This window comes from Chiloscyllium plagiosum, chromosome 12 (genome assembly GCF_004010195.1).
Source record: "Chiloscyllium plagiosum isolate BGI_BamShark_2017 chromosome 12, ASM401019v2, whole genome shotgun sequence".
Taxonomy (NCBI): domain Eukaryota; kingdom Metazoa; phylum Chordata; class Chondrichthyes; order Orectolobiformes; family Hemiscylliidae; genus Chiloscyllium; species Chiloscyllium plagiosum.
In genome coordinates, this window is record NC_057721.1 from 83,058,186 (window position 1) to 83,084,790 (window position 26,605).

The 26,605-nt window shown below is 41.9% G+C and overlaps 1 long non-coding RNA gene across 1 annotated transcript in view; it reads left to right on the forward strand.

The window, feature by feature from the left end:
• LOC122555595 overlaps positions 1-26,605 on the forward strand; it is a 57,202-nt gene that overhangs the window by 26,269 nt on the left and 4,328 nt on the right. The window contains exon 2 of the long non-coding RNA XR_006313319.1: positions 8,463-8,515. This is a non-coding gene — a long non-coding RNA (uncharacterized LOC122555595). The remainder of the gene's footprint in view (positions 1-8,462; positions 8,516-26,605) is intronic.

A 26,605-nucleotide genomic window follows, 5' to 3' on the forward strand; every position in this document is an offset into this window, starting at 1 on the left:
TACCTGAGAACTCTGTGGGAAGCTAGAGAAGTGATTGCTGGGCCTCTTGCTGAGATATTTGTATCATCGATAGTCACAGGTGAGGTGCCGGAAGACTGGAGGTTGGCAAACATGGTGCCACTGTTTAAGAAGGGCAGTAAAGACAAGCCAGGGAACTATAGACCGGTGAGCCTGACCTCAGTAGTGGGCAAGTTGTTGAAGGGAATCCTGAGGGACAGGATGTACATGTATTTGGAAATGCAAGGACTGATTAAGGATAGTCAACATGGCTTTGTGCGTGGGAAATCATGTCTCACAAACTTGATTGAGTTTTTGAAGAAGTAACAAAGAAGATTGATGAGGGCAGTAGGTGGGATCTATGTGGACTTAAATAAGGCGTTTGACAATGTGGTCGCACCAGACTTTTGTACAGCTGCAGCATGTATTAGCCTTTTTGCCTTTTTCCCCAGCCATAACTGTTGCCCTGCAGTATATGCCTATCCTTGAATTGTGGTCACTATCACCGAAGTGCTCACCTACCTCCAAATCTTACACCTGACTGGGTTTATTGCCCCGTACCAAATCTAATGTGGCCTCGCCCCTTGTTGGCTTGTCTACAGGGAAACCCTCCTGCACGCATTGGACAAAAATTGAGCCATTTGAAGTACTTGAACTATAGTATTCCCAGTCAATATTTGGAAAGTTCAAGTCTCCCATAATAACTACTCTGTCATTCTCGCTCTTATTGAGGATCATCTTTGCTATCCTATCCTCTACATCTCTGGAACTATTTGGAGGCTATAGAAAACTCTCAACAGTGTAACCTCTCCTTTCATGTTTCTAATCTGAGCCCATACTACCTTAGTAGATGAGTCCTCAAACATCCTTACTGCAACCGTAATACTGTTCTGTGCATGGGAATGTGCCGTGGAAAGTGGTGGTGGTGTTAGTGGTCAGTGAATAGATTTGGGTGTCCTGGAGCGAAATATCCCTGCGAAATGCAGATAGGGGGTGCGAGATATCCCTGTGAAATGTAGATGGGGGAGTCAAGAAAGATGTGTTTGGTGGTGGCATTCTGCTGGAGTTGTCTGACATGACTGAGAATGATCCTTTGAATGCAAAAGCTGATGAGATGAAAAGTGAGGAAAAGGTGGACCCAATGATGCTGTTGTGCAAGATGGGAAGGGGCAATGGCAGAAACATGGGATTTGTTTGAGGACTACCCAATGTTTTGCCTAACCAAGTGCATCTTACCCAGAACAAAGTGAACTGTTGTAGTCCATCTGGTGTAAGCCTTTCTTAAACAGGAAATTCCAGAATTTTGACCAAGTGATAGCATAGGAACTGCAAACCGTAAGTTATTTATTGTCACATATATCTAGAAAGGTAAAGTGAAGAGTGTTTTGTCACCACAGTCTAGCACAAGTCAGCATGTTGCAAGTCAGGATAGTTTGTGGCTGGCAGGGAAACTTGCAGAAAGCGGTGCATTAATTTATCCGATTCCCTTTTCCTTCTAAGTGGTAGCAATAATAGCTTTGGAAGATGCTGTCAAAAGAGGTGAGTTGCTACAATACATTTTGTGTGTAGTGCACTCAGTTGACATTGTGTGCTGGTGGGAGATGGAGTGACTGTTAAAAATACTGGATGAGATGAAATAGGCTGCTTTATCCTTAATGACATTGAGTTATTTCTGTTGGAGATGCACTCATCGACACAAGTGGGCGATGTTCCATGACACTTCTGGCTGGTGCCCTGTAGATGCTGGAGAAGCATTGGGGAATCAGAAAGTGAGTTAATTGCGACAGAAGTTTCAAACTCTGCCCTACTTTTGTTGTCACAGTATTCATTTGAATGGTTTAGGTCAGTTTCTGATGAGTCGGAACCCCTAGGATGTTGTTTGTGTGAGATTCTGTAATTCTGTCGGTGAAACCTGATTTAAAATTGACTTACAAATGCTCATACTTATGAATACAAACTAATACAGAAATGTAATTTTCAAGACCCAACATATGAACATTTTCTGCACTTACAAGTGGCTCCTTTATGTTGTTCTACATTGTGTTCTGACTTGTGAACAAATCAACTTGTGAATGGACTCCAGAATGGAACTTGTTTGCAACCTGGTAACTGCTTATACTGCCATTTAATATAAAAAAAGGGATGGTCCAGTGGTTGTGTCCTGACCTCTCAGCCAAGAGGCCAGCTGCTCCAGAGATGTGTAATAATATCTCTGAACAGGCTGATTTAGAAAATATGTCCCCAGAGGAACTCCTGCAGTACTGTAAATAAAATGAATATTGGTTAGAGTTTTATAATAAATTGATAAAAGTCCTATAATGTTGTTTGATAAATCATTTGTATCTTTTTAGTGTTTGCATCACTGAATCCCCCACTGTCCATACCCTGGCGGGTTACCATTGACCAGAAACTCAACTGGATTTGCCAGTTAAATATAGTTAGAGACAAAAAAAACCTGCAAATGCTGGAATCCAAGGTAGGCAAGCAGGAGGCTGAAAGACTACAGCAAGCCAGGACTGAAGAAAGATTACACCGAAATGTTGACTTCTCCACCTCCTGATGCTGCCTGGCTTGTTGTGTTCTTCCAGCCTCCTGCTTATCTACTTAAACACAGTGTCTGCAAGAACAGGTCAGAGGCTAGGAATCCTGTAGGACGAAACATCATCAAGGCACAAATCAGGAGGAATCTGATGAAATACTGTACCCTGGATACAACACTCAAGAAGCTTAACACCATTCAGGACAAAGCAGCCTGCCTGGTTGGCACCAAATCCACAAGCATCCTTTCCCTCCACCACTGATACTCAGTAACAGCAGTGTATGCTATTCACTAGATGCACTGTAGAAATTCACCAAAGATCCTTGGAGAGCAACTTCCAAGCACATCACCACTTCCATTTAGAAGGACATTGGCAGCTGATACATGAGAGCACCATCATCTGCAACCTCCCCTCCAAGCTGCTCACTATCCTGACTTTGAACTATATTGCTGTTCCTTTATGTTGCTGGATCAAAATCCTGGAATTCCCTCCCTCAGAGCATTGTGGGTCAACCTGCAGCACATGGACAGCAGCAGTTCAGGAAGGCACATCATCACCACATCCTCAACGGCAACAAGGAATGGGCAATAAATGCTGGTCAGCCATTGACACCCATGTCCCATTAATGAATTTTTAACAAGTTACAGTGGGTCAGTGGCATTTAATCTCTTTTTTATATAGTTTTAATGTCTCTACAGATATAACATGATTTTCAGTCATGCCACTTGGATAGTTGCCCATCAGAGCTAATTAACTACTCAACTTGGCATCTATTCATTCCTAAAGAGGAGTATCACAGCAGAGATGTTAGATGATGTGTGGCATAGTGGGTCAATGGTTAGCACTGCAGCTTCACAGCAGCAGGGACCTGGGTTTGATTCCACTTTTGGGTGACTGTCTGTGTGTCTGCGTGGGTTCCTCCCACAATCCAAAGATATAGAGGTAAGTGGATTGACCATGTTGAAATGCCCAGAATGTCTAGGGATGTGAAGATTGGGTGGGCTAACCATGGGAAATGCAGGATTTTGGGGATAGGGTTGGGGGCGGGCGCGGGTTTGAGTGGGTTACTCTTCAGAGGGTTGATGTGGACTCAATGGGCCAAATGGTCTGCTTCACACTGAAGGGATTCTGTGAATTCAAATAATTTTTCTTTTTCTACGCTGGATAGTGGAAATATAGAACAAACAACTAGCATCAGTAGTTGTGACTGGAGCAAGTTTAAAAAGCTGGATATCTGATTGCAAATAAGATTAACGATTATTGGAATAAATATAGTCTAGGACGATAGTTGAAAATATAGAAACTCAAGCTTTAAGGAGGAAAGAATGTTGTCTGGGACAGAGCTAGGGTAAATAATAAAGGGTTGGGGAGGTGGTTATTATTTTGGAATTTTTCTTAAAATTTCTCTGAATCCCTAAGGTTATGTTAAATGTTGCCTCAGCAATATAAATGGATGGTATCAATGATATTGTTTCTCAGATTATCAATTGGAATTCCTGCCACTGATATGATTTATTTCATTATTAATTAACCAAGTTATTTTCCAGATTTGTGTTTGTCTCGAGATCCTTCACTTTGGCTTTTCATTTCATGAGGAATCTTGGCAAATTCCTTCTGGAAATCCAAATACAATAAAGTTAATCACACTAAGTGGAACTGTGATAGACCAAATACCTTATTACTTTGAATATTGAATTTATGAATAAAATATTTCCTCTGCTTTTTTAAGAGTTCATTCAGATATTTTGCTTCAAGTCAGCTATTCAGATTTGCATCCATTAGTGCTTTCGGTTATGTCAAAATTCATTTGCTAAGTAATTAAATTTATTGTAAAACATTTCATAGAGACCACATCTTTGTCTTTGTAGTTTTCTATATTTTTGATTTGAAATGAGAAAAGGATCAAGGATTGCTGAAGCATGTTTTTGAAAGGAACTAATCTGATACTCATTATTCACACTTGTTACGCAGCTGCTGGTTCAAGCAATTATAGGAGAAGGTACAGACAAGCTGGAGCCAAAGCTGTGTGGAAATAAAATTTAGCCAGCAACAAGTAGCTGATTGGGTCTGTGGACTAGTGACCAGTTATTGATGACAAAGGTCCCCTACATGTCAACAACGATACGATTAGTTCTCAGGTTGATGACTAGCTTGGTACTGTGAATAACATGGGAAAAAGTCACCATATTTCCTCAAGTAGAGGTGTTCTTTCTGTTTTCTGCAGTAAAGAAAGCCTGAAGAAAGCCAGTTTATTTTCTATTCAGTTGCTATAGACTGTGATATTTAAAAGATCTTTGATATATTAATTAAAAATCTTCATTCTGAAAACCAGCAAAAGCATCCTGAAGAGGAAAACCAAGAAACCACATTCTGGTCAGCAAGTGGTTCCTCTTGTGAATAGGAACCACTGAACTACTTCCTCAGTTTTTCTTTCTGACTGCTTGGATATGTATATATGTAAGAAGGAGTTGATAAGGGGATTAGACATTTAACTAGTAGAGTTATATGCCAATGGTTCATAATTTAATCCATGCAGCTGACTACTTATTTGAAATAAAAATTAATTCTTGGTAAGTACAGAAACCTGGTATAGGCTTTCTGACAACGTGGATATGAAAATTGGGTAAATTGGGGAATTCTGCATACTTTTAAAAGAATCTTTCACTTTCCTGCTGACCGGGAATAATTGGGAATAACAAAGTACTATCCCAGAGAGGCATAATGATTTGCTCATTGACTAAAGATTTTAGAAATATGGATTCATATATGGCATTCTTTGACAAACTGTTGTTACGCATATATTAAAATTCATGTTCATGTTCGTAATAGAGAGATAGCAGTGTAGAAATTTGTTGCCACCTGGTTTTCATCACAAAGGTAGAAACGTGGCCAAAGCATGTGTTTTGACAAAATTGGCCTCCGTGCCTTATCAATATTAATTGAATGAGCATTTTGCAAATATTGCGCTTGATACTTGATGCGCTTCAAGCTTATCTATCTTAAAATGATTATTGACAATGTTTTAAACTATGCCCTGGAAAATCAAGCAACAATAATTGTAGGGTGCATAAGCAAGGGAAATAGGAACATACTGCTCTTCCTGCTCTAAATCTGTTTCCAGTGGTAGATGGATTGAGAACAAGTGGGTGTGGATTTAAGATAATTGTCAAAAGAAACAATGATGGCTTGATCATCTTTTTCACACAGCATCTGGAACATATTGCCTGAGAATGTGGTGGAGGCAGGTTCAGTCAAGAGAGAATTGGATTGCTATCTGAAAAGGAAGAAAACTTAAAAGGGTTCAAGAAAGATTTAAAAGGCAGTTGCCAGGCTTAGAAAGTTTGAGCTATAGGGAGAGGCTAATACCGACCTTGACACTGTCCTATCCCTCCTAGTCCAGGAACTCCCCACATATGTTCGAGACACCCACCCCCCATGCCCTCCACCTCCTCCAAGACTTGCATTTCCCCGGCCCCCAACGCCTCACCTTCACCATGGATATCCAGTCCCTCTACAGCTCCATCCGCCATGACCAGGGCCTCCAAGCCCTCCGTTTCTTCCTCTCCTGACGTCCCCAACAGTACCCTTCCACCAACACACTCATTCATTTGGCTAAACTGGTCCTCACCCTTAACAATTTCTCCTTCGAATCCTCCCATTTCCTCCAGACCAAAGGGGTAGCCATGGGCACACATATGAGCCCCAGCTATGCCTGTCTCTTTGTTGGCTACGAAGAGCAGTCCATCTTCTGGAATTACACCGGCACCACTCCCCACCTCTTCCTCCACTACATTGATGACTGCATTGGTGCCACCTCGTGCTCCCGCAAGGAGGTTGAGCAATTCATCAACTTCACCAATACATTCCACCCTGACCTTAAATTTACCTGGACCATCTCTGACACCTCCCTCCCCTTCCTGGACCTCTCCATCTCCATTAATGATGACCGATTAGACACCGACATTTTTTACAAACCCACTGACTCCCACAGCTACCTGGATTACACATCTTCCCACCCCACCTCTTGCAAAAGTGCCATCCCGCATTCCCAATTCCTCTGCCTCTGCCGTATCTGCTCCCAGAGGACCAGTTCCACCACAGAACACACCGGATGGCCTCCTTCTTTAGAGACCGCAATTTCCCTTCCCACATGGTTAAAGATGCCCTCCAACGCATCTTGTCCACAATCCCGCACCTCCGTCCTCAGACCCCACCCCTTCAACCGTAACAAGGACAGAATGCCCGTGGTGCTCACCTTCCACCCTACCAACCTTCGCTTAAACCAAATCATCCGCCGACATTTCCGCCACCTCCAAAACGACCCCACCACCAGGAATATATTTCCCTCCCCACCCCTTTCCGCCTTCCGCAAAGACCGTTTCTTTTGTGACTATCTGGTCAGGTCCACGCCCCCCAACAACCCACCCTCCCGTCCTGGCACCTTCCCCTGCCACCGCAGGAATTGCAAAACCTGCGCTCACACCCTCCTCCCTCACCTCCATCCAAGGCCCTAAAGGAGCCTTCCACATCCATCAACGTTTTACCTGCAAATCCACTAATATCATTTATTGTATCCGTTGCTCCCGATGCGGTCTCCTCTACTTTGGGGAGACTGGGCGCCTCCTAGCAGAGCGCTTTAGGGAACATCTCTGGGACACCAATCAACCACACCGCCCTGTGGCCCAACATTTCAACTCCCCCTCCCACTCCACTGAGGATATGGAGGTCCTGGGCCTCCTTCACCGCCGCTCCCTCACCACCTGACGCCTGGAGGAAGAACGCTTCATCTTCCGCCTCAGAATACTTCAACACCAGGGCATCCATGTGGACTTCACCAGTTTCCTCATTTCCCCTTCCCCCACCTCACCCCAGGTCAGCACTGTCCCCATGACTTGTCTTACTTGCCTATCTTCCTTTCCATCTATCCACTCCACTGTCCTCCCTGACCTATCACCTTCATCCCTTCCCCCACTCACCTATTGTACTCTATGCTACTTTCTCTCCACCCCCCACCCTCCTTTCATTTATCTTTCCACTCTTCAGGCACTCTGCCTGTATTCCTGATGAAGGGCTTTTGCTGCTCCTCGGATGCTGCCTGAACTGCTGTGCTTTTCCAGCACCACTCTAATCTGAACTCTGGTTTCCCGCATCTGCAGTCATTGCTGTTACCTGGAGGCTAAATAGGCTGGGGCTGTTTTCCCTGGAGTGTTAGAGGCTGAAGGGTGACCTTGTAGAGGTTTATAAAATCAAGAGGGGCATGGATTGGGTAAAAGGACAAAGTCTTTTCCCTGGGGTCGTGGAATCCAGAACTAGAGGGCATAGGTTTAAAGTGAGAGGGGAAAAATTTAAAAGGGATCTGAGGGGCAGAGTGTGGTGTGTGCATGGAATGAGCTGCCAGAGGAAGTGGTGGAGGCTGGTGAAATCACAACATTTAAAAGGCATCTGGATGGGTGTATGAATAGGGAGGGTTTAGAGGGATATGGGCCCATTGCTGGTAAATGGGACTAGATTAATTTAGGATATCTGGTTAGCATAGATGAGTTGGACTGAAAGGTCTGTTTCTGTGCTGTACATTTCTATGACTCTAATAGATAGAACCATTGGGAGAGGGTGCAAAATGGCACTTCGTGAGTTGTTCTCTTGCTGAGCCAGCACAGATATAATGAGCTGAATAACCTTCTTGTATGTAGTAATCATTTTGTGGTTCTGATTATGTTCAGGCAGAAAATACAAAGTATATTTATATATTTGAAAAAGAAATGCAGTATGTTGAACTGTCATAAACTTTAATTCAAGAATCTTTGGAATAATTTTTGTGTTTGCTTGGAGAATCTAAAGCATGTTTACTTTTGAAGAAATAATTGCTGATGCAAACTTTTAGTTTAGAATTTAGTAAATGAAGTCATTTTCATCTTTGTCATCTAGGTCCAATTTGGTCTGAACAGTCAGTCCATTAAAATCAATGGAAAGAAAATCAGGTGGGTGTTACAATAAGAAGGGAATATACTCTTTTCAGGCAGTGAGGTGCAAATTATATTTACATTGAGAAAGATTTGTCATGCTCGCACCTATTGTGGATATAAGATTTTGACTTTTGTTATACTTAAATGCCATTTTTTGTGCAGCTTTTTGAATTTCTGAATCTCTGCGCATAGCTAAGTTACCTGATATGTCAAAAATTTTACCTGAAACCGTAGGCTTGTAGAGGAGGAGATTGATGAAATGGGATATTATCAGTGCAGTCATTCATGGATGTGATGGAAGTTTTGAATCTGACTTATATATCCTTGAAATTGATAGATTGAATTTCATGATCTTTTGTCTTTATCTTTAAGTTTCAGTGACAGTTCATTACCAAAATATGAAAATAAACTTGATTCAAAAAGATTTTTAAATTGTTCCTGGCTCAATAACAAACATAAAATTGCTGTAAATTATGTTAAAATGACTGCATTCAGACAACTCAAAATGGAGAGTGAATAGTCTTGTGGGTGGATAGGTCACTTCAGGGAATAGTAGATGGTACTCAGAAATTTTCTCCCTTATGTTCAGTTTGCAATGGCATAAATTCACAAATTATGCATTGATATGTTGGCTTATTGAGTTCTGCTTTGTCATGTGGAATTTTTCCGTGTTTTTTGTGACATGGACAATGACAAGAAATGTTGGGAAAATAAAGAATCACAGAAATGATTTGCTGCAGGCGGAGGCTATTTGGCCCATTGTGTCTGTACCAATCTCCAAATGAGCATCATGACTTAATGTGATATGGTGAAATGAAAAAAATCTGATCTTCCATGTCAAAGAAATGTTTTCGTTTTCCCTCAAGGTTTCAATAGGAAGATCCAAATCTTATTCTTTAGCAGTAATGACCTTACTTTCAAGCATTTACATTCTCAATAATATCCAAGAAGTAAGGTAGTAACAATTCCTGTCTTGAAATTTAGAAAAGTTGGCTGGTGGACACAGCTTGCTCTTTTCGTTTTTGAGAAGATGGTGATATTCATCCCTGTGGAATAAAATTGTTGAACTTTCTCCTGCATTGCTGTTCATTCTGTCCAATCCTGGCAATAGCATAGACCCGAGTCACCATTTGCATTCATAATTGATATCTTCGCCTTTCCTGGTGGTCTGCCAGGTGAAGAATGGCATAGACTGCGATCACTCTGTCGACTAGGACCTTCAGGACCCCATTTTGGAAAATAGAGTGCCAGCCTCCTTTTCTGAGAAACTTTGGTTTAATAAGAGGACAGTGTGTAAGCTAGTTCCTGGCTTTCAGCAAATGATATGGTTGCAGCTAAGTTTTAAATATAATGACAGTGATTTGTCCATTGGAAGGTTGTGGCAGCAGTGGGAATCTTACCTTCCCTGCTGCACGGTTGCATGAGAAAGCCCCCAAAGAGGTTGGCTGTGTAATTAATGCGGCGAGGATCACGTAAGGCAAGTTAATATGTGGAGGACAGGATATCTGCAATGAAACTCTTCAAACAAAAAACACATCCTAAAAATGGGAAAATCAAGTTCATCATTTAGAATATTTACTGACCCTTGGGTCTTTATAGACCGAAGAACCCTGTGAACTGTTCTCACATTCAAAATGATGTGTAGAAGGAATATTTAGAAAAGGACACTGCAAAACTATTAGAAGGTATATCCTGTTACATTACTCATAATAAAATTTTGGAATCCTGTATATGCTAGTACTACGGCTAAATTTCACCAGGAATTTGTTAGTTTTGCTGAGTTATATAAAGGGTTTCTCCCTGTGAGCCATTGTGAACTTTCTGCTGCTATTGTCTGCACCTCACATCATTAACTATGACCCATGCTTCTGTGGAGCCCCACTCACACTATCTTTCGCTTAGCAATGGCGGAAGTACATGCTACTGCTGATACATCCTGGATACCCGATGTTGGTGCCATTTGTAAAGCTCCACTATTCACCAAGTCAAGCGATGCTGTAAACATTGTAGAAGGGTGCAGAAGATAGTGTTTCTCCTACTTGATGTTCTCACCCTCTCTGAAATTAGATGTGATAATCAAAAAGGCACAAAAATGCCTCTTCTTCCTCAGGAGGCTTTGGAAATTTAACATGTCCATAACGACATACAGATGCACCATACAAAAGCATTCTATCTGGGTGCATCACAGTTTGTTACGGCAACTGCTCTGCCAAGGACTCTAAGAAACTACACAAAGTTGTGAACACAACCCAGACTGTCACACAAGCCAACCTCTCATCCATGGACTCCATCTACACTTCCTGTTGCTGCAGAAAGGCAGCCAACATCATTGAAGACCTCTTCCATCCTGGATTTAACCTCTTCTATCAGGCAGAAGATACAAAAGCTTAAACACACATACCAACAGCTTCTTCCCTGCTGTTATCAGACTGCTGAATGGACCTCCTTAAATTCAAATCTAATGTTGATCTTGCTTTTGCGCACCTCCTGTGTAACCTTGTATACCTTGCTCTTTCTAAATACCCTATGATCTGCATGCCCTTGTATGTTATAATCTACTTTACTGCATTCAAAAGAAAACTTTTCACTGTACTTAGGCACATATAACAACAATAAATAAAATCAAATCAAAATTACAACCTCTCTCCCTACACTTCAGATTCCATTGCATTCCCTCTTTGCCTGTTCCGATTTTGCAGGATGAAGCAGGCGAGGGTTATGTGACACTGTCTGTTTAGAATGTGCTGCAAGGCACCTCCACCTAAAATCCTTTTTCTTCCACCCCACCCCATTTTGGATGGGTCCAAGAATTCATCAGGCCTGTTGTCTGCTACAAAATGGCCTTAATTGAAAAATGGGCAGCATGAAAATAAATGCCTTCTAGCTTTACTGAGCTCCCTTGTGCCGTAACTTGACTATGCACTTGCTGGCTTGATTTGTTTTTTCTTTATATTTATGCATTATACCTTCACTCTCTCCCCTCACCAAATTAGTTTAAATCCCACCACCAACAGCACTAGCAATCACCGTCCTCATTCCTCCCCCAGATGTTGGTCCTGTTCTGGTGCCACCCATCAGATTTATACAAGTCCGATCTTCCCTCATTATCCAGGAATCTAAAGTCCTCCCTCTTTTTGGCAACTTTTGAGCCACACACTAATCTCTTCTATCATGTGCCTATTTTTGTACTCACTGGCATATGAAATGCCGATTACAATTTTGGAAGTTCTGCTGTTCAGTCTGCTACACAGATCTGAATTTGTGTTGCAGGACCTCATTCCTCTTTCTGCCTACGTTACCGGTACCTGTATGAGCCAAGAGCTCTGACAGTTCACTGTTCCCCTTTAGTGACATCTTTGAACTTCTTTTGATGAGTAGTCACCTATTCTTTTTCTCTGACTGCACTTCCTTAAGCTGTGGGGTGACCACATCTAAAAACATGCTGGGCAGGTAACTTCCAGCAATGCTCAAGCTTTGAAACCTGGTGATGAAGTTGGTCAAACCAGTGATACTTGCAGTTGATGCAGTCATTTAGACTGCCAGGAGCATTTAAGACTTGCCACATACTGCAGGCCTTACAACACGCAGGACTAAACTCTCCTGCCATACCTTTATTTAAAATACGCTTCCCTTAAATTTCAGGCAAATAGAAAATTATTTTAAGTTTCATTTCAAAAAGGAAATTAGAACTCTTACCTTTCCTTAATGCACTTTTAAAGTGCAGAAGAACAGCAACTTACTCCATGGCTACTAATCAGCTCTTTGCTTTGAGTTGATGCCACTTTTATAAGTCTTTTCGAATCTTTCTGGATTTTTATTGAAATAGATTATTGTCGTGGCTGGCTCAATCTTTGCTTTTATTGAGAAACTGTATCTACTATCCTCCTCCTGTCTGCCCCACTCTGCGATGATTACAACTTTATTATTTTTGTCTGTCTCTGAAATTTGATTGCGTATTTGATTCTGCATCTTTCCTGACTATCTCTACTTACTTAATACCGAACAGTGCGCTTGCTCCTTTTGTGTTTTAACTTCTACCCATGTGGCCTCATTTGATGTTCCTTCCAATATATCTTTACTCCTCTCTGCTGTAATTGATTCCCTGCACCAATCAACCAAACCGCCCCGTGGCCCAACATTTCAACTCCCCCTCCCACTCTGCCGAGGACATGGAGGTCCTGGGCCTCCTTCACCACCGCTCCCTCACCACCAGACGCCTGGAGGAAGAACGCCTCATCTTCCGCCTCGGAACACTTCAACCCCAGGGCATCAATGTGGACTTCAACAGCTTCCTCATTTCCCCTTCCCCCACCTCATCCTAGTTTCAAACTTCCAGCCCGCACGTCCCCTTGACCTGTTCGGACTTGTCCGACCTGCCTATCTCCTTTTCCACCTATCCACTCCACCCTCTCCTCCCTGACTATCATCTTCATCTCCTCCCGCACTCGCCTATTGTACTCTATGCTACTTTCTTCCCACCCCTCGAGCTTATCTCTCCACGCTTCAGGCTCTCTGCCTTTATTCCTGATGAAGGGCTTTTGCCTGAAACGTTGATTTTGCTGCTCGTCGGATGCTGCCTGAATTGCTGTGCTCTTCCAGCACCACTGATCCAGAATCTGGTTTCCAGCATCTGCAGTCATTGTTTTTACCTCCCATTTCCTGTCTACTCCTGCCCTTTCTCTTACCTGAATGCTTTATAAACAGGAATGTTGAGCTGCCAATCATGCCCATCTTTGCATCAAGTCCCAGTCACAGCTATGCCATCATACTCCCACATGCCTATCTGCGCCTTTAGCTCTTCTGCCTTATTCCTCAGGCTCCTTGAATTAAAATATATTCAATTTAGCCTTACTAAACTCACTACTTTATTATCCTATCATATTTCCTCTGTCTTCCATCTCTGACACTAGCATTTTAACTTACAATTCCATCTCAGCTCTTCTACCCTCTGAACTATTTGCCAGGATCTCATCCCCTGCCAATCTAGTTTAAATCCATCCAACAACATCAGTAAACATCACATGAGGATGTTGGTCCCATTCCTGTTCAGATGTAACCTGTCCAAATTTACTGGTACTACCACCCTCCGGAATAGTCCCAATGCTTCCGGAATCTAAAGCCTTCTCTCCTGCATGATCTTATCAGCCAAAAATTCATCTTCCTATACTGTTTTGTGGCATTGAGTATAATCAAAATTATTACCTTTTTGAAGTCTTGCTTTCAGTATCCTCTATTAACTCCCTAAAGTTTGTTTGCAGGACTGCATTTTCTCACTGTTATTGGTCCCAACATGGACAACGATCTCTGGCTATTCATCCTTACGCTTCAGAATGACCTTTAGTTATTTCATGACACCCTTGACTCTGGCATTTGGAAGGAGTATACCATCCAAGAGTTATGTCAATGGCTGCAGAAGTGCCTGTGTACTCCCCTCACTAACGATTTTTCTATCACTGTTGCCTTTCAACACGACCTCCTCCAACACCCTCTCCAAAAAAAAACAGCTGGGTCACCGACTGTGACATGGCCTTGGCTCTGGCTGACCTCCATAGAGGAACCATCAGTCTCACTGTTCTCCAAAGGCAAAAGCAAGTTTTCAAGTGAGGTGCACTTGCAGGATTCCCTTACTACCTTCTTGGTTCTCTCTTCTTTCTGTAGGTCATCATTCCCTCTCAGCCAGCATTTTTACCTCGTATATTGATAAAATCTTTATCTAGGGGCAAAGACTTGAAAGAAATCTGGATTTTGCATTTTAAATCAGCAGTCAACCTCCGAACTGATTAAAGTATTCAATAAGGACAGCTAGTTTTAAAGTTATCTTTGTTCAGCAACATGCCCTATGACCTTACCATTAAGTGTATAAGTCCTGGTAAGATTTGCTTTCCCAAAATGCAGCGCCTAAAATGTTTTTCAAGATAATCTGTATAGTTCCAAAGGGAACAAATTTCAAGGTCCTGGTTGCATCCCAGGCTGCTATGGGAGAAATCACTAGGGTACTGACTCAAATGTTTGTTTTGCTGGCCACAGGGGAAATACTGGAGGACAGCTCTACCTTTGAAGAAGGGTGATAGAGATTAAACCAGGGGATTACAGACCAGTGAGTCTGACATCAGTGATCCGGAAACGATTGCAAAAAATTCTGAAGGAGAGAATTAGTCTCCATTTAGAGAGGTAAGGTTTGATCAGGGATAGTCAGCATGGCTTTGTCAGAGAGAGGTCATGCCGAACAAATCAGTTTGAATATTTTGAGAAGATGACCAAGTGTGTAGTTGAGGGTAGTGCAGTTTTTGAAGTTTATATGGATTTCATCAAGGCCATTGACAAGTTTCCACATGGGAGACTGATACAGAAGGCAAAAGTACATGGGATCTAGGGTAAGAGATAAAGGTTGATAAAAGAAGGCTGCTTATGTGACTGGAAGCTGGTATCCAGTGGCCTGCCACAGGGATCAGTGCTGGGTCCCTTATTGTGGCGTGGATGTAAAAAAACAATGCAAATTAGAATGTGAAGATGGGCAGTGGGGGAGGGATGACGAGTAAATTTTCAAATAACAGGAAAATTGAAGATTGGCTGGCTGGTTGACAGTGAGAAAGAAAGTCTTAGGAGGAGATTTAAAAAAAACACCTGGTTAGTGTCATAGAATAGAGACACCAAGGGGTTCAGGTATATAATTCTGTGAAATTTTTGTAACAGGTAGACAGGGTATTGAGACTGTATTTAGCATGCTTGCCTTCACTGCTCAGATCCTTGAGTATAGGAGTTAGGATGTCATGATGAGTTTGTTAGGATGTTGGTGAGGCCTCTTCTGGAATACAGTGTGCAGTTTTGGTCGCCCCTGTTAGATTTTAGGTTTTATTGTCACGTGTACTAAGTACAGAACACGGCGCTGAACCCTGGTGCTAATTAAACCAAATACCCAGAAAAGCTGACCTTGCCTTGTAATCTGTCAAAGTATAAGTGACAGAGAACTGCTAAATTCTATTATTTAGATTAGATTATTTACAGTGCGGAAACAGGCTCTTTGGCCCAACAAGTCCACACTGACCCGCTGAAGCGCAACCCACCCAGGCCCATTCCCCTACATTTATCCCTTCACCTAACACTACAGGCAATTTAGCATGGCCAATTCACCTCACCTGCACATTTTTTTTGGACTGTGGGAGGAAACCGGAGCACCCGGAGAAAACCCACGCAGACAGGGGGAGCATGTGCAAACTCTACACAGTCAGTTGCCTGAGGTGGAAATTGAACCTGGGTCTCTGGCGTTGTGAGGCAGCAGTGTTAACCACTGTGCCACCGTGCCGCTCACATTTAAAGAAAACAAAATAAATTTATTCTTTAACTCTGAAAGTGAACATTAAACAGCAACTATTTACAACTCTTAAGCCTCCTTTCCCTTAACTGTTTCGTATCTACCTACAACAATGTACTGTTCCAACAAAAGCCCGTACTAAAATTATATCAGCTTAATTTCAAAACCACGCAGCAACTGTTGTCTGTGTCTGTTTCCCTCTGGCTGAAGCTTTCCCTGGGTCATCTTTGGTCTTCTGCTGCAAAGATGTTTCATGTGAAAAAGGTACCTTTTGATAGAGTGCTTTGCTAGCAGTTACTCTGTCAATGGTAGTTGGTCTCACTTCTAACTTTCAACATGTCTACTTTGTACCCCTAACATTGGATCGTCTCATTGGTTCGAAGTTGGCAAAAACAATAAATTCAAACTCGATTAGGTTTTGGTATCCTGTGGCATAATTTAAACTGGCTAAAATCAAATGGTTGTCAAAACAGCAACCAAAGTCAGGTATTTGTTTCACAGCCAAATGTTACATATTTTCAATTTTCCAGTACACTCTGAGACTGCTAGTCAATCACGCAATAGGTACCTGCAAGCTTTCAGTGCAAAACAGCTTTCACACTCTCTTAAAGGTACAGTACATGCCTTCAACTTCATAACACAGGAGTACAGTGAAAAGCGTATAATGTTGTCACACATGGCACCATCTTAGGTACCAAGGTACCTGGATACAAAAAAAAAGCTTTGGTACAAAGTAGGAAGAGAAACGAGAGTTAAAAAGTTAAGCATTATTTCATAGAATAGTAGGCAAATAAAGAAATAGGTAATAGTTTACAATAAAGTATTTCATAGTTTAAACTAGGAAAATAAAGGAATAAGTTAAAGGTTCAACAGTCTGTAATGAGTCCTCCACTTATCTTGCTCTGATACCTGTTCTCGATGCTGCCGCCCCAGATAGCATTGCTGAGACTGAAACTGCTGCCTGTCCGATTTCCCCCAGTGCCTTGGGAACATGCCTAGTCGCAATCAACTCGCATACCAAGTCACGACACTGCCATGAACCATTGAGAGACCAGCTGACATACTGCTCAGAGACCAAGCTAGAGTTATCAAGAGACCAGCTGGGACCCGCCACAAGCTGCGGAGACCAGACTAGGCCCACCATAAGCCAGGACCGACCAGTTTGAGAGCCTCCATGCTGTTGAGAGACTAGGCCCAGGACCTACCATGACCTGTCAAGAAACCAGGCTGGGACCCACCACCAGCTGCCAAGAGATTAGGCTGAGAGCTGCCACAAGCTACCAAGAGACCAAGCAGGGACTTACCATGCGGTGTCGTGGGACCATGCTGAGACCCATCAAAGGACTAAAGAGTGGGGACAATAGAGAAGGAAACAAAAGGAACGAAGGAGCTACTATTGGAGCATCCTACTCCGCTGCCATCTTGACTGGAAGTTATAGGAAGAATATTATTAAACTGGACAGGGTTCAGAAAAGATTTATCAGGAAGTTGCCAGGAAAGCAAGCTTTGAGTTATCACAATAGGCTGGGACTTCTTTCACTGGAGTGCAGGGGGTTGAAGGTGACCTTATAGAAGTTTATAAAATCATGAGAATCGCAATTAAGGTGAACAGCAAAGATCTTTTCCCAAAGGTGGGGGAGTTCAAAATTAGAGGGTGTATTTTTACGGTGAGAGGAGAAAGATTTTAAAAAGGACAGGAGGAGCAACTTGTTTACACAGGGAATGGTTAGTGTGTGAAATGAACTGCAGAGGAAGTGGTGAATGCAGGTTCAGTTTCAATTTTTAAAAGATATTTAGATAAATACATGAAAAGGAAAGGTTTGGAGAAAGATGGACCAAACACAGGCAGGTGGGACAAGTTTAATTTGGGAACATGGTTGACTTGGATTAGTTGGACCGAAGGGTCTGTTTCCATAATGTATGACTCTAAATGGATTGGTCAGGTGGGCAGGGGAGTGGCAGATGGAATTTAACCCTGACAAATGTGAGGTGATGCACTTTGGAAGAGGGAATGGAGGAGGGGAGTACTCGATGAATGATAGGACATTAGGAAATACCAGGAACATTGGGATGTTGGAGTGTTTATCCACAAATTCCTGAAAATGGCAGGGCAAGTTAATAGGCTCATTAAGAAGGCATATGGGACACCTGCCTTTATAGAACATAGAACATTCCAGTGCAGTACCGGCCCTTAAGACCTCGATATTGTGCCAACCTATGAAACCAATCTGAAGCCCATCTAGTCTACACTATTCCATTTTCGTCCATATATCCTAAGAAAGGATATGCTTGCCGCAGAGGGAGCACAGTGGAGTTCACCACACTGATACTGGGGATGGCAGAACTGTTGTATGAAGAGAGATTGGTTCAACTGGTCTTGTGTACAGTTGAATTTAGAAGAATTAGAAAGGCTCTGATTGAACATCAATTTCTAAGAGGGCTGATCAGACTAGGTACACGGAGTATTTTTCGCCAGATTGGGGAGTGTGAACCACAGGTCACAGTCTCACGATATAGAGTAGGCCATTTAGGACTGAGATGAGGAAACGTATTTTCTCAAAGGCTGGTCAGTCCGTGGAATTCACTACTACTGAAGACTGTAGAGGCTGCTCACTGAGTATATTCAAGAAAGAGATTGGTAAATTTTTAGATATTAAAGGCATCAAAAAATGTGGCAACAAAGTGGGAATATGGTGTTGAGATAGAGGATTAACCATGATCATATTGAATGCCCGAAGGGAAGAATAGCCTTATTCATGTTCCTCGTTTCTATGTTTCTTTTTCCACACTTTGAGAACAGCGTTTTTCTCCAGGTTTTGAGTATATCTCAGATTTTAATTGTTCTAATTTTGGTGACCATGCATTTGATTTCCTAGACACTTAACATCTAAAATTCCTTCTCTGAACCTCTCCCTCTACCTTTTAACATGTGACCAAATCCTAGTCAAACATTCTAAGGAACCTGTCCCACTCTCTGTCCAAGCAGCTTGAAGTCAAATTTTACATCATGATTATGTTTCTGTAAACTGTCTAATTAGTAATCTTTCTTCTCCTTCCTGCCATCTTAACAGGTAGTGAGCGAAGTGTTGAGATTCTGTGACTGCAAGTTCCCTTTTAAAAGGTGCATATAACTTAAATATGCTGCTTCCGAACTTCTGGTGGAAGTATAATCCGAAACAACCAATCAATTGCATTAGGAATAGAACATTTGCTAAAGCACATCACTTGAGTATACATTGGTAGACTGGCAGTAAATTTGCACAGAATTTTCTGTTGCTTTTGTGAATGGTTGATTTATGTGCTAGTTGTAAGTTGGGTTACAAAACAATATAAATAACAGAAAATGCTGGAGAAACTCAGCAGATTTGGCAATATCTGTGGAGAGAGAAGTAGAGTTCATGTTTCTTCTTTGGAATTGAAGGGGCAGGAAAATAATGTTTTAAATGTTGTTGGCAGAGGGAGAAGAGAAGGGACTAGAAAAGATAGGATGCCCAGAGAATAAGAGAAAGTGATCGCTCTCCCTTTTTCTCCTTTCCATTTTCTTGCACATAGTTTTTATTTCAGATCTTTGGAAAGACAGGGTTTGATTAGGAATAGTCAGCATGGCTTTGTGCATGGGAGATCATGCCTCATAAATTTGTTAAAAATCTTTGATGAAGTGACCAGGAAGGTTGATGAGGGCATGGCAGTAGACGTGGATTTCAGTAAGGCCTTTGATAAGGTTCTACATGGTAGGCTGCTCTGCAACATTAGATCGCATGAAATCCAGGGCAAGCTTGCAAATTGGCTTGATGGTAGGAAGTAGAGGGTAATAGTGGAAGGATGCATGTCGGAATGGAGGCCTGTGATGAGGGGGTTTGGTGCTGGGCCCATTACTGTTTGTAATCTAAATCAATGATCTGGATGAGAATGTACAAACCTATGATTAATAGGTTTGCAGATGACACTAAAATAACAGTATCATAGACAGTGAAGAAGGTTATCAGAAATTGCAGCAGGACCTTGATCAGCTGTGGGAAGTGGGTCTTGAAATGTCAAATGGAGTTTAATATAGATAAATGTGAGGTCTTGCATTTTGGAAAGTCAAATCAAGGTAAGATTTTCATGGTGAATGTTAGGGCCTTCAGGAGTGTAGTGTAACAGAAGGACACTGGAATTTAGATGACTGATTCTCTGAAAGTGGAGTCACAAGTAGACAGGGCAGTGAAGGTGGTTTTTGGCACACTAGCCTTCATCAGTCAGGGCATTGAGTACAGAAGTTGGGAAGTTATGTTGCAGTTGTACAGGATGTTGTCTGTGCTTGGAGTATTATGTTCAGTTTTGGTCACCTTGCTAGAGGAATGATGTTATTAAACTGGAAAGAGTGCAGAAGATATTTACAAGGATGTTGTCTGAACTCGAGGGACTGAGTTATCGGGACAGGTTGGACTTGCGAGGACACTTTTATTTAGACCATAGGAGACTGAGGGGGGACCTTTATAGAGGTGTATAAGATCATGAGAAGCATGGAAAGGATGCATGCACTCAGTCTTTTTCGTATGGTTGGGGAATCAGACTAGAAGACATCAGTTTAAGGTAGGAGGGAAAAAAATAAATGGGAACCTGAGGGGCAACCTTTTTTTACAGTGTGGTACCCACATGGAATGAGCTGCCAGTGGAAGCCGTTGAGGTAGGTACATTAACAATATTTAAAAGGCCTGTGGACAAAAACACATGGTTAGGAAAGATTTAGAAGGATATGGGCCAAGTGCAGGGCAATGAGGTTAGAGTGGATGGACATTTTGATTGGCATAGACCAGTTTGGGCTGAAGGGTCTGTCTCCAAGCTGTCTGACTCTGACTCTATCTCCAGCATCTGCAGCATTTTGTTTTTTTTATTATAAGGCGACCGAGCAGAACTTCTAAAACACAAGCCAATGATATCTTTAGGTGTACCACCTGCCTTTGTCTCCTTGTGTACATTCTTAGAATTAATCCCAAAGGCTCCCTGTGTTGCAATGAATAGAGAGACTGAAACTTGCTATGTGATGGATTGTGGTTGTGCAAGCCCATTTACCACTGTGTTATGGTATGTTAGAATACTAACATATGCTACATGTATTCATATCAGGGGTGTTCTGAAATTTTTATTTTGAATTATTTTAATTGTACTAAATTACCACCTGTTGATTCAGTTCCATCTGTGTGTAATTTGCATAGCATGCTTTCAATAATTAAAATAGGTGTCTAGATTTACTAGCTGACCCTGTGGATGTTGGGATGTTAGAGTTTGGTTGCAATGCAAATGGTAAATGTTTATTTTAGTATTTCTGGGAACAAATAAATTTTATCCATGTTAGAGCAGGAAATCCTCTGCAACAAAATTCAATATCTTTCACTCAGTATATTTGGAAAAGCTAACATTTTCCTGTCATTTACTAAACTTGTGTTAATCATCGTAACACTTTGCAAAAGCTATGTATTATATAAGAAAATCAGTGCAGTGAACTGAGCAAGAATTTTAATTATTTTACATTTTTTTACCAGAACACCAGATTTGGAGAAATATCACTTGGGACTTGTTAATCAGCCATTTATGATTATTAAGACATAAATTCATCTTTATGCATAATTCAAATGTCTTGTATTATTATACTGAGGTATAAACAATCAACTGTAAATGGAACCCTACATGTATTAAATTAAATTTTGATTTTCATTCAATATTTTGTTAAACTTGGTTGAATTTGAGAAGAATAATTGAACTATTGGCTGGGATTTGAATAGAAAGTCAGCATTTAAATGACAACTGTAAGCTGTTGTGACACTGAAAGTAGAAAGAGATTTCTTAAACTTGTTTGAATACAATATCAATTTTACCATGTCCATATTTACTAGGTCATATCTGAAATAATAATGAGGCAGATCTTCCATCTCACAGTGCATCCATTAGTTAGCTTTTTGAAATTTGATTATTGTCACATGCTGAGTTACATTGAAAAGTTCTGAATGTAAGTTTGCTTGCTGGGCTGGAAGGTTTGTTTTCAGATGTTTCGACACCATACGAGATAACATCATCAGTGAGCCTCCGGTCAAGCACTGGTGTTGGTAATCTGCTTTCTATTTATGTGTTTAGGTGATATCATTTCCTGAGGTGATGTCATTTCCAGTGAAAAATATTGTTTTGTTTGTTTTCCAGGCAAATCATGAGACTATAGTGTTACAGCTACAGAGAAGGTGCAAAGAAAGATGAATGTGAGAGATATGATTAAACATTTGATAACAGTGTGGAAAAAGCTATTTTTCAATCTGTTGATATGTGTTTTCAAGCTTTTGTAACTTCTGCCTGACTGAAGAGGGTGGAAGAGAGTATAACCAGGGTGGAGGAGGAGCCTTGGATTATGTTGACAGCTTTTCCCAAGCATAGGGAAGTATAAACTGAGTCAGTGGATGGAAGGCTGTTTTGTGTGATAGACTGGGCTGTGATCACAAATCCCTAATTTTTTGCAGTCTTGGGCACAGCAGTTGCCATACCAAGCTGTGATGCATCTGGATCAGATGCTTTCTCTGGTACATCTAGAAATATTAGTGAGAGTCATTATGGATATACCCAATTTCCTTAGCCTTCTGAGGAAGTAGAAGCATTGGTGTGCTTTCTTAACCATAGCATCGACGTGGACTAACCAGGACAGATTGTGCAGGAGCCGGTGTTGGACTGGGGTGGACAAAGCTAAAAATCACACAACACCAGGTTATAGTCCAACAGGTTTATTTGGAAGCACTAGCTTTTGGAGTACTACTCCTTCATTAGGTAGTTGTGCAGCAGAACCATAAGGCACAGAATTTATCGCAGAAGATTACAGTGTCATGCAACTGAAATTATGTATTGAACAAACCTAGATTGTTGTTAAGTCTTTCATCTTTTAGAATGGGTTGCAGATTTCGGTTCATTAATATAAATCCCAGAACTACTTTTAAGTCACATTCTCAAGGTAACTTAAGGTTTTGTTAAAAGAAAGGTGACATCACAGCTCGAACAATGAATTAAAGGTGTGAGGTTAGAGTCTGTCTGTATCCCAATCTTGAATCAGACTGGCTCTATTTCTAAAGTGGAGTTTACAAAATATTACAGGAATTGACTGCTTGAATCTGCCTGGATCTGCATTGACTGCTTGCAGGTTGTATATTTTTTTGAGCAAAATAGGATGTATCTGCAAATACAAATGATGTGCGCATGCAGGAGAGAGAGAGATGAGTGTGAAGTGGGAATGCATGTGAGAGAGTGTGTGTTTGCTTGTGTGCAAGTTTGGTAAAGTGTGTGTGAGTGTGATGGGGGAAAAGCCTGTGAGAGGGTTTGTGCATGGTGTGAGTGTGGGGGTGTCTGTATATGTGTGTGTATGAGACAGGGTCTGCCCAAATGTGTGAGTGTGTAAGAGTGTATGTGTGCGTGTGTGAGAGAGAAAGAAAGAGAGTGTATAGTATAGTGGGGTCACCTGTAGTATGACATGAACCCAAGACCCCATTTGTGGTCAGCCTCATGAGTACCAAACTTAGCTATCAGCCTCTGCTCAGCCACTTTACATTGTTGCCTGTCAGAAATGTGAAGTTGTTCATTTTGGAATGGAATACAAAAGAACAGTATTATTTAAATGGCAAAAAAAACTTTGTAAAGCTAAAACACAAAGGAACGTGAATATATTTGTGCAAGAAAGCCACAGCAAGCAAATGGGTGCAGCAGGTAATGAAGGCTTAAGGAATTTTGGCCTTTGTTTCAAGGGGGTTGAAGTATAAGGATAGGGAAGTCTTGCTGGAACTGCTGGTGCTGGTGAGACCACCTCTGGAGTACTGTAAGTAATGTTGGTCCCCTTCAAGGAAAAATATCATTTCATTGGAGGGTCTTCAGAGAGAGTTCATTGGGATGATCCCCGGTTTGGAGGGGTTCTCTAATCAGCAAAGACGAAACACATTGGGACTCGACTCATTAGAATTTAGAAGAACGAGAGATGATCTCATTGAAACATGGAGGATCCTTAAAGAACTTAGAATATTAGAGTGCAGTACAGACCCTTCTGCCCTCGATGTTGCGCCGACCTGTGGAACCAATCTGAAGCCCATCTAATCTACACTATTCCATTTTTATCCATACGTTTATCCAATGATCATTTAAATGCCCTTAAAGTTGTCGAGTCTACTACTATTGCAGGCAGAACGTTTCACACCCCTACTACTCTCTGAATAAAGAAACTACCTCTGACATCTGTCCTATATCTATCATCCCTCAATTTAAACCTATACCCCCTCATGTTAGCCATCAGCATCCAAGGAAAAAGGCTCTCACTGTCCAACCTATCTAAACCTCTGATTATCTTATTAAGTCACCTCTCAACCTTCTTCTCTCTAATGAAAACAGTCTCAACTCCCTCAGCGTTTCCTCATAAGACCGACTCTCCATACCAGGCAATATCCTAGTAAATCTCCTCTGAACCCTTTCCAAAGCTTCCACATCCTTCCTATAATGTGGTGACCAGAACTGTACGCAATACTCCAAATGCGGCCACATCAGAGATTTGTATAGCTGCAACATGACCTCGTGACTCTGAAACTCAGTACCTCTACTAATAAAAGCTGACGCACCATATACCTCCTTCACAACTCTAACAACCTGGATGACAACTTTCAGGGATCTATGTACATGGACACTCAGATCTCTCTGCTCATCTACGCTGCCAAGAACCTTACCATTAGCCCAGTACTCTTTATTCCTGTTGCTCTTTTCAAAGTGAAGCACCTCATACTTTTCCACTTGGTAGGGTAAATGCTTCCATGAGGATGTTTCCCCTCATGGGTGAGTCTTGGACATAGAGAACATAGTCTCAGAATAACAGGCGCCAATTTAAGTTTGTGATTAAGATAAATTTCTTCCCTGATGGTTGAGAAACTGTGGAACTCCTTGCTACAGATGCGGGGGCAGAGTCCTGGTGTATATTTAAAGCTCAGATAGATAGATTCTTCATCAATAAGGGAATCAAGGGTTATGGATCCTATTGAATGGCAGAATAAGTTTGAGGGGCTGAATTGCCTATTCCTGGTCCTGTTTCTAATGTTATTTAACAATTTATTAAGAATATGGTAGCTTTAGCAGAGCTAAACCACAAAGCACTCTAATTTATGCATAAGATTTAGACTCAATCCTCTTTTATTCTAGTTTCCCCCTCCCCTCCGCACGCACACACAAACAAACAGTTGTGGGGGAAATCAATAGGGAAAAATTAATGAGATTTAATTCACTTAAATTGTTTTCATTAATTATCACCTCACAGCTGTATGTGATTGCATCTTGCTTTGTTTCTGATGACATCAATGCATGCAGCTAGCTTCCGGTAGGCTCTGAGCAATATTCACCGCATATTTATCATGAAGATTCTATTCTCTGAACTTTCATTAAGTTAATAATGAAAAGACAACCAGAGAGCAATCAAACCTCCATCCTGAAGTTTTCAAAGGCACAATCCTTATGATTCCAACACAGTGCTAAAACCAAAGTCTTGTCTCTCCCGTCTGACTGTTCCCATGATATCCTAGTGGGCGGAACGGTGGCACAGGGTAGTTAGCACTGCTGCCTCACAGCACCAGAGATCCGGGTTCAATTCCTGCCTCAGGCGAATCTCTGTGTGGAGTTTGCACATTCTTCCCTGTGTCTGCGTGGGTTTCCTCCGGGTGCTCCGGTTTCCTCCCACAATGCAAAAATGTGCAGGTTAGGTGAATTGGCCATGCTAAATTGCCCGTAGTGTTATGTGAAGTGGTAAATGTAGGGGAATGGGTCTGGGTGGGTTACGCTTCTGCGGGTCAGTGTGGACTTGTTGGGCCGAAGGGCCTGTTTCCACACTGTAAGTAACCTAAATCTAGTTAATATTCAGTATCTACCATCAAATTCAGCACTGCCTTCCTAACCTGAGATAGAACATAGAACATAGAAGAATACAGCGCAGTACAGGCCCTTTGGCCCTCGATGTTGCGCCGATCCAAGCCCACCTAACCTATACTAACCCACTATCCTCCATATACCTATCCAATGCCCGCTTAAATGCCCATAAAGAGGGAGAGTCCACCACTGCTACTGGCAGGGCATTCCATGAACTTACGACTCGCTGACTGAAGAACCTACCCCTAACTTCAGTCCAATATCTACCCCCCTTAATTTAAAGCTATGCCCCCTTGTAATACCCGACTCCATACGCGGGAAAAGGTTCACACTGTCAACCCTATCTAACCCCCTAATCATCTTGTACACCTCAATCAAGTCACCCCTAAACCTTCTTTTCTCTAATGAAAACAGCCCCAAGTGTCTCAGTCTTTCCTCATACGATCTTCCTTCCATACCAGGCAACATCCTGGTAAACCTCCTCTGCACCCGTTCCAGTGCCTCCACATCCTTCCTATAGTATGGCAACCAAAACTGCACACAATATTCCAGATGCGGCCGCACCAGAGTCTTATACAACTGCATCATGACCTCAGGACTCCGGAACTCAAATCCTCTACCAATAAAAGCCAGTACGCCATATGCATTCCTCACCGCACTATTTACCTGGGTGGCAACTTTCAGAGATCTGTGTACATGGACACCAAGATCCCTCTGCTCATCCACACTACCAAGTATCCGACCATTAGCCCAGTACCCCATCTATTAGCCCAGTACCCCATCTGCAAAGGAGCAACTTTTTCATGCAGAGGGTGGTGCGTGTATGGAATGAGCTGCCAGAGGAAGTGGTGGAGGCTGGTACAATTACAACATTTAAAAGGCATCTGGATGGG